Source organism: Nicotiana tabacum, chromosome 2 (genome assembly GCF_000715075.1).
Source record: "Nicotiana tabacum cultivar K326 chromosome 2, ASM71507v2, whole genome shotgun sequence".
Lineage (NCBI taxonomy): Eukaryota > Viridiplantae > Streptophyta > Magnoliopsida > Solanales > Solanaceae > Nicotiana > Nicotiana tabacum.
The window spans coordinates 8,434,723-8,444,781 of NC_134081.1; positions in this window are offsets into that span (position 1 = coordinate 8,434,723).

Genomic DNA, 10,059 nt, shown 5'->3' on the forward strand with positions numbered 1-10,059 from the left:
CTTGTTTCTCTGCTATTTTTGTCACTTTGCATGCTCACTTGATCCCATACCCCTTTAGTGATTGTTTGAGGTTTTAGAACAGTCACCTCAACTTGTTTTCCCTACAATGTTTTGAATTGTTTCATGCTATTAGGATGAATCCCTGACATAACCTGGACCTTCTTTAGTTAATTAGTCTACTGTGTCAATACCTGAATGCCTACATTTGCTATTTGACATGAAGTTTACCCTGTTCTGAATCTTTGCAATGATAGTCTTGCATATGTAATGTGTTCTAATCTGTGCTAAGACCTTTTCTATCAACTATGATCTACTCCCTTAGAGCATGTTTCTGGTTTGCTTAGTCTTATATCCTTAATGACTATTTGGAAACCTTTAGAATGACCATCTTAGTTTGTGTTTTCATCCCATGTTTGACATAATTAAGGCCTTTAGGCTTCAAATCTCTAAGTCAGTACCTTATTTAAACTTTTTGGTATTATGCACCTGTGTATGATAACTTCTGTCAATCTCGCAAACTTATTTCTCCTCTAACTCTTTTAATATGTGGCTGTTTATCTGTTATTTTGCTAAGTGTTAAAATCCTGCTGAACTTGTTTCTAAGTCCTATGACCTGTTTGATTAGCTGCTATGTATGCCCAGCTTTGCTATGTCTACTTTAATTTATAAGTGCATTTCCTCAACTCCTGTCCCTCAACCATTGTCCACTCTCCCTCATTTGTTACCTATGCTATTCTGAATCTCTCATTCTTAGCCGGCTGAAAGCCAAGGCTGCCAAGGCTCTTACTACTGACCTCCCTAGTGTGAGCACTGCTCGGGGTCCATTTGAGGCCCTTGTGAACTCTGACACACTAGGATTTGGGTCTTTAGTCACTCCCCTTACTACTGAAACCTGAATTATCCCAATTCCTTCTTCCTATTGTCTAATAAACATGTAAGCTGGTTGGGTAATATGGTTGCTCTATGGTTGTGTGATTTGGCTTTGAGCTCTTCTATGGATTCTGAGTTGTGCTGAGGAACATGGTTCCTTGTTGAAAATCTGGGTATACCACGAGAGAATTGTTGAAGGCCCAGACAGTGCTGGGTATTTCTTTTGGGCCCGTTGTGGGCCTACTGTCATTATTTGTATAATATTTGTAATCTTATTCATTATTGGGCCTGTAATAAGTTTGTAATAAATAATTGGGGTATTAGTAAAAAAATGGGGAATGGGTAAATTCTGATGTTTGCATGCGAGGGTAGAAAAACATGCCTATAGGATTCAATGATTTATTTGCTATATATGCCTTTCACTCTCTATGTGCAATGTAGAAATCATATCATTAGGAGAAGCACACACTCACACTACTTGTCTACTAGCAAAGCATGAGCTCAAATGCTTCAATTATCCTTGTTGCTACATGTTATTAGAAAACCTGCCCATTGGAAATAAATATCGTTGAACTTTCCTTCAATTTGCATTGCTGCAGCATCTCCACTAGAAATCATGTCTATAGGATTTCAATCATTTTATTTGTTACTGTATGGCACTGTTCACCTAGAAAACATGCCTATAGGGTTAAGGTATAACAATAAAATTGGTTTCAAGTGCCAATCGTTAGAGATCCTGTCTATAAGATATAACTATTCACCTTAATAATTGTTAATGTTGCACTTCTCGACACTGTTTATTGCTCACTTAGGCCGTTGTCAAAAGCATGAGTAATTATGGGTTTCTCCCGATAGATTCTACTATCTTTACTGCATAAATCACTTAGACGCAACATCTATAGGATTAATAACTAGAAATCTGCAATTTCAATAATCAGTATGCGATAACTGAATAATCTTGTCTATGAGCAACACCTTGCATCTGAAACTGCCTGTATGTTTTAATTCAAAGTCACCTAGAAATCATATCTATAGGGCCTAAGGTTCTTAATTATGAACTTCCTAACCTGAACATTTGTTTCGCGTGCATTTGTTGCTTAAGTGTGGAGGCTAACTTGAGCCCTTAACTGCCCATATTTGAAGTCCAATGTGTTTTGTGTGTCACCTAGTTTTAACATTTTGAGCAGCCTAGGTAAATTCTAGAACTACCTAAATAGAGGTCCAAAACCTCCTGGACCATAGGTATGGGATGGGTAATGCACGCATAGGGCACGACTTAGAATTGAATTAGAGCGCTTTTAGGTAAACAACTTTAATTTAGTAATCGGGTAGCAGAAAATGATAGTCTGTGCCCGCTGAATAATATGAGTAACTCCTTACCCCAAGGGAGTTGCGAAATATTATTTATGTTGCACGGGGTGATCCTTCAGGCTAAAAAACTTAGGACCCCCCCCCCCTTCCTTTCTATGTTTGCTATTAGAATTGGAATAGTTGTATCTCTATATTCGTATTAAGATTTTTGTAATAAAATTTGACCTTTATATTCTCTTTGCTTATTTGATCACTTAGCCTAATCCACATAATTTTAAGTTCGGTCAGGACACATAGTTGTGGACCTCGAAGAGCACCTAACACCTTCTCTTTGAGGTAATTTGATCCCTTACCCGATCTTTGGTGGCGTTGACTAGTCAAACAGAGTTATCTGCACAATAGGTGCCTTAACGCACCTTAAAAATTGTTAGGTGGCGACTCTTCTTTTAGCACTCTATCTCCCACTCTAAAAAAGAGTTGTCACGATGTCGAAAGCCGCTTTTGCGAGAAAACGGGGCACGACAGCATGGCGACTCTGCTGGGCATTTACACTTAGGCTCTTACCATAATGAACTTGGCTTATGTAGATTAGTTTTCTTTGTTATAAAACGCACATTCCTTTTCCATCTTTATTTGTTAAATTTTGCTATTACACGCACATCCCTTTCTCATTCACATTTACTTGTTTAAAACCGTTATAACATGCACATCCCTTCTCTTCTCCACCTTTATTTGCTTAAATTTATTATAACATGCATATCCCTTTCCCTATTCGCCCTTGTTTGCTCTAACTGATCTTCATTTGTTTAAAGATTGCTATATCATGCCTCTCTTGTCCCTACTCCCTTGCTTGCTTTATTACATTCTCATATATTCCACGAAGTCACGAACTAACTTCTTCCCTTGTCTTTCTTTTATGCCTTTCATGTTTTACCTTAATATTGTATTTACCGTTTTTATATATTTACCATGAAAATACTTGATAACGTGTTATTATCTCTGCATAAAGCATGCTCTACATCATACTCCACTAGTGTCAATTATCAACATAGCGGCGCTTGATAAGTGTCCGCGCTCTTCTAAAATTACCCTTTTAAATTGAAAAGGCTTATTTGTGGTAGACTAGTCGATCAGCGGTGCAGTCGACAGTCCCTTGCCTTTCCCTCTCAAGTTGTCCACTTGAGAGTACCGGTCTAGGCCATCCTAGAAACCTTACTCCAATATCAAATTTACATGCATCATGTTAAATCTAGTATGAGTTAGAACGTTGTTAACGTGATATCCCGCTAAGATAAGCCTTGTCCAAAGTTCGACGGGATTTCTACAATCCCAATGGACACCGTTATATTATGTACATTACTTGGAGAAAATATGCCAATATGTTGATCCTTAGTGTGTAAATAGTCGAATCCGGAGGGAGAAAGGGCTAACTTTATTTGTTTGCAGAGAATGAAGCACAAAGTCCCCAAGTTCGGCATGGTCCAAAACATCCCACCTCTATCACGTGAGAATGGTCCTTGGTAATTTACCGTCTTTGCTAGACATCCGGCCGAATAGAGCATTGATTGAGGCCGCCACTATGTTTTGGGATGAGAAAAGGGTCGTCTTCCGCTTTGGTGACATAGAAATGACTCCTCTCCTAGAAGAAATAGGAGGCTTCACTAAGCTGCCATGGGATAGTCCAGGTTTATTAGTGCCAGAGAATCGCACTCCCCGCGATTTTTTGAAAATGCTGGGTTTCAAGAAAAATGATGAGTTGCTTTGTTTGAAGAAGTCATACATCCCATTTGAATTCCTTTATGAGCGTTATGGGCACAACAAGTTATATCGCCTTCATCATGATGAACTTGCCATTACTTCCTTGGGTTGGACGCACCGTCGAGTTTATGTATTCATTGTCTGCTTCTTGGGGTTGCTAATATTTCCGATGAAAGGGGCAAGGATCCACACTCGCTTAGATCCACACTCGCTTAGCCATGGTCGCCAGGACTCTAATGAAAGGAATCGAGGGACAGACTTGTACCATCATACCCATGATCCTAGCCGAAATGTACCGCGCTCTAGATCGATGCAAGCAGGGGTTTGGACACTTCGAGGGTTGTAATCTGTTACTGCAAGTTTGGTTATTGGAACATTTTCAGAGGGGAGAATATTGTCAGGAACTTCTACGACGACCATTAAACGACTAAATAGCTTACCATCACCCAAAGAGAATGACATTTATCCCAGAAAGGTTTGCACAACCGGGAAATGTTGTGAGCTAGGTGCATTTCTTCAGCAATCTAACCGACGAGAAGGTACATTAGATGTTTGAATGGTTCCCTAGCAGTGAATTCATCATTAGGTCAAGAGAGACTACTCATCTAGTACTGATCGGGTTGAGGGGAATTTATCCTTATGCTCTTATAAGGGTAATGACGACATAGCAGGAGACGTCAAGCCAGGGGTCAATTTGGAAAATATGATCATTGATGATGCTGCCAAGGCACAGGTCAAGTATAGAAGGCTTCGCAAAAGGGTTTTTGAGTCTGAAGCTAGACATATGGAATAACATAAAGTGGACATGGAGGCAATTAATGAATGGAAGGAAATCTCCACTAAGTCCACCGAGAGATTGGAATATTTGGAGCAAGGGTTGATGGAGTTTGAGGGAAAGATGAGGAAGAGGCTTTTAGATTGTCAGAACACGGATGGCAATGAAGGAGGGCATCTAGCAAATGCTTACGTATTATTAGATATGCGCGACCTGGGGAACCTGATTGACTGAGTCAAGAGAGCCAAGCATGGAGAAGGTCCCTCAAGGACCAAATAGATTTAACAAATGATGTTCTTTACTATTTTCTAGCTTAGTTTAGATTTCGATCGTAATAAGGCTAAACGCCATTAGTAACTTCATTGTTATTGTTGATTTAGTAAAAGTTTGGCTCGTTTTCACATTAATGAAGTGACGCAATATTGGCATCAATTTTCTCCGAGTCTATGCGTCGCTTAAGCCTACCTCGGGCACAATGAGGTCCCCAATTAGGACGCAAATTATTGCATGATTTTACAGAACATGTTTAAATACTGCAAGCATTCTTTCAAATATCCCTACTGACTTGGTTACCTTTGTTTGTTTTTCTTTATTTTGATTATTCCCATTCCCCAAGGTTGGTTCGTGCATACTGGCATCATCTACATATCACACTAGATCCAGAGGTTCTTCACCTCCTCCTCCACCAAGTGATCCTAAAGGCAGAAGCAAAGGGAAAGGAAAGATGGACAATTTAAGTGGCATCAGAAAGGACAATGCAGAGAACGTTAAAACTTCGGATGGTCGGAGTACTCCAGCACAGAATGAATTGGTCCTACGCTTGGAACAGAAAATACTGGAGCTACAAGGAAAACTTGAGCAGGTCCGGAGCTTGGCAAGCCTTTCCCTCACCCTAGACGTCCCTGATATCAACCAACAAAACACAAACGCCCAAAACCCAGCACCTCCCCAAAACACACAGAACCAAAATCCACCGCCAAACCCTCCCGCGCCACATCAATATGCCACACCTCCTCAGAACCATAACCCTCCACCGGTACCTACTCCTCCATAACACCATCACCATCCAACTTAATACCCACAAACCACCACTTACCACACTCCTTAAAATGCACCGCAACCTACTCCTGATCCCCAAAACTCTACCAATGACCACCATTATGCCTAAATTCTCGGAGTCCACCAATGCAATCCCATATATGTGAAAACTTTACCCCACACCCCACAACAAACCCTATATATACCGGAATCCGCCGAGAAGGACCTGCTCATCAAGAACATGGCGGAAGAACTCAAGAAGCTCACTGGAAGAGTTCAGAGTGTCGAAGGTGGAAAGGGCATCGAAGGTTTGAATTATGAGGACTTGTGCATTCAACCAGATGTAGAACTGCTGGAGGGTTACAAACCTCCCAAATTCGAAATTTTCGATGGAACTGGTGATTCGAAAGTGCATCTAAGAACATACTGTGACAAACTTGTGGGGGTTGGAAAAGATGAACGAATTCATATGAAGCTGTTCATAAGGAGCCTCACTGGAGATGCTTTGTCTTGGTACATCAGTCAGAACCCAAATAAGTGGGTTAATTGGGTGAGCATGGCGTCAGATTTCATGGATCGGTTCAGGTTTAACACAGAAAATGCACCAGACGTTTTCTACATTCAAAATTTGAAGAAGAAACCAACGGAAACCTTCCGCGGTCGATGGAGGTCTCAAGCCGCGAAAGTAAGGCCGGCACTTGAAGAAGAACAGATGAATAAGTTCTTCGTCAGAGCTCAAGACCCACAATACTATGAAAGGTTGATGGTTATTGAAAAACATAAATTTTCTTACATCATCAAGCTGGGAGAAAGAATAGAAGAAGGGATCAAAAGTGGAATGGTGACAAATATTTAAGCAGAGTTTTGTAGCACTGACAAGATAGATATTTGGGTGGGAGTTTTGTTCAAATGGTCAACCACAGAGTATTCTCTTGCTTGCACTTTTCTCCAAAGGTCGCCAGGGCCAGTTTCAATGATAGACAGCTTAGATGCAGCTTCCTTGCTTGTTCCTCCCAAGTGTTCATGTGTATAAACCCTGCCAGTTCTTATGATGCCTTGTACTGTACCTGTTTCTTCCATTTTTGCTTTTCCTTTCCTTCTCACTTCCGCAACATAATCCCATGGTATAACATCAGACTTGTAAGATAGCGTGGGTGCTACCATCACAGTGAAGGGTGGGTTTACCTCAACTTCAAACGGTGTTGGTGCGGTTACCTCGACTTCAAGCAGTGCTTGGATTTGTACCACAATGGGCGTGAGGGTGACTGAAGGTGTTTTAGGATCACCCCCTCCCGAATGAGTCAAATTGACCCTTCCGGATCCCATTCCTCATCGGTCTCTATCATATTCACTCCCTCACCTCTGTGATCCGGAAGAGTATTGTTACGAACATTGGGTGCGGCTTCTTTTGCCTGTATGACCTTGGTGTCGATCGATGTCTGAATCTTGTCCTTCAGAGTGCGACACTTATCAATGGTATGGACCTTCATGCCTGAGTGATAGGCACATGTCTTGTTTGGGTTAATCCACTGAGAAGAGTTTTCCATAGAAACGGAGGGAATGAGAGTGATATAACTAGCACCTTCAGTCTCTCATACAGTTGGTCTATGGGTTCAACAATCAGAGTGTATTGTCTGGGTGGTCTGCGGTCGAAATTTGGTCTTGGTTCTTGCTAATTTTGGCGGGCTGGTAGTGGTGAGTGGTAATATGCGTGTTGGGTGTTATAAGTGTGGTAGGTGGCAGCAGGTTGTTGGTATCTGGGGGGTGAAGGCTGGTATGTGTGTGAAGGTATTTTTTATGTGAGGGGAGACTTTGGACCTTGGGCTACCATTACAGCACCCACTTCTTTTTTCTTGGAGATACCTCCTGACTGTAAACTAATTCACAAAAATTAAAAAATCGTCATATGAATGAATGTGAACCATTTATGAAGTTCATTCTCCCATTATGCATATACATACAAGAAATGTTACAAGAATTAATGGTGGAGAGGTACCACATATTAACTATGGATCAAAAGTGTTCATTATTCTTTGTATTATCAAAATAGAGTATAACGCCTAAAGAGGAATAATACCAACAATCCCCCACTAATACAAATATAAAGAATAAGAATAATTTTTGGGCAAAAGGAAGGAACATGTAGTTAAGTGTCAATATCTTTCGATTTGAATTGACACGAAGTGAAATGAGGCAACAACTAACATCCACAAAGTGGAAGAACTCTTGAACTGAATGGACATGAGTTGAGACCCCCATAACACATACTATATCCCTAATTTTGTGCAAACTCCGCGATACTAACAAAGTGCTTTTATGGTCATGCACAAACCTTGGGTCTCATGAGTGCTCTAGAAAGACATCACAAGTCTTTCATAAAAGGCGACCGCACATTTACACTCACGTAGATGATTCCATCAAGTCTATCAGCATATAGACCACCTTAAGGCTATGGAATCATTAAGAGCAAAATAGGCTCAACCTTATAAAGCACTATTACATGCCATAGGGATAGGAAATATAGTGTATATTAAAGTCTCATATGGCTTCGTTTGACCACAAACGGGTATCCACCATACTTCCTCAATACATGGGCTTTAGCCCCATCCCCCTTGATGTTTCAAGGATAACTCTCCTTGCCAAACCCTTGGTTAAAGGATCCGCCAAATTTCTTTCGGACCTTACATATACCAAAGAAATAACACTATGTTTCAATAATTGTTTCACCGCACCATGTCTAATGCGGATATGTCTTCTTTACCCATTGTACACACTATTCTTGGCAATTCTAATTGCTGTTTGTGAGTCAAAATATAATGAAACTGGTGAAGTTTGTCTTTGCCACAAAGGCACGTGTGCCAATAAGTTTCTCAGTCGTTCAGCTTCTTTCCCGGCAAACTCAAGAGCAATAAATTCAAATTCCATGGTCGAACGTGCTATACAAGTCTGTTTTGAAGACTTCCACGATATAGCACCTGCACAAAGTAAACACATAGCCACTAGTGGAGCTAACTTCATCATTGTCAGTAACCCAATTTGCATCACAAAATCCTTCTAAAACAGCACGAAATTTATTAAAATGCAAATACCAATCCATAGTACCTCTCAAATACCTTAGCACACGATGAAGAGCATTCCAGTGTTCACTACTAGGGTTATGAGTATATCTACTCAATCTACTAACAGCATAAGCAATATCAGGTTGTGTATAATTCATGAGAAATATTACACTACCAATTATCTTAGCATATTCAGTTTGAGAAATACTAGATTCTTTATTCTTTCTCAAGTGTATGCTAGGAACATAAGGAGTTTTCACCGGAGCTACATCAAAATAATCAAACCTTTTCAACATTTTCTCAATATAATGAGACTGAGACAATGAAAAACCATTAGCAGTTCTTTTGATTTTAATCCCTAAAATTATATTTGCTTCTCCAAGATCTTTCATCTCAAATTTAGAAGACAACAAATTCTTAGTCCCATTTACAATATCCACATTAAGGCCACAGATTAACATGTCATCCACATAAAGACATATAATCACACAATTTGATCCTACCATCTTGGAATAAACACAAGTATCAGATGCATTAACAACAAACCCATTATCTACTATTGTGCTATTAAACTTTTCATACCATTGCATAGGTGCTTGTTTAAGACCATATAGAGACTTTATCAATTTGCATACTTTATTCTCCTGTCCTTGGATCACAACCCTCAGGTTGAGTCATATAGATCTCTTCCTCTAAACCACCATGTAGAAAAGTCATTTTAACATCCATTTGATGTATCACTAAATTATGGATAGCGGCTAAGGCAACAAGAGTTCTAATAGTTGCTATTTTAGTTACGCGAGAATAAGTATCAAAGTAGTCAATTCCTTTCTTTTGGTTAAAACCCCTAATAACAAATCTAGCCTTATATTTCTCAATTGTACCATCAGGTCTCAGTTTCTTCTTAAATATCCACTTGCTACTTATGGGTTTACAACCTTTAGGCAAATCAGACAAGTCCCGAGTGTGATTAGAAACTATAGACTCTAATTCACTTTTAATGGCCTCTATCCAAAAATTAGCATATATTGACCTCATTGCTTCATCATAAGTCTTAGGGTCTTCTTCTATTAAATAGGTAGATACTAATTCATAATTCAAAAAGATCAAACTCAATATTTTAAGTCAAGAGAGTAGTGATAAAGTTAGGACTAAAGTTAGCTTCAATTCTACGTCTCTTACTCCTTCTAAGTTCATTTTCATGATCATTAGCAATAATACTAGAAGAACTCACAATATGAGAATTAA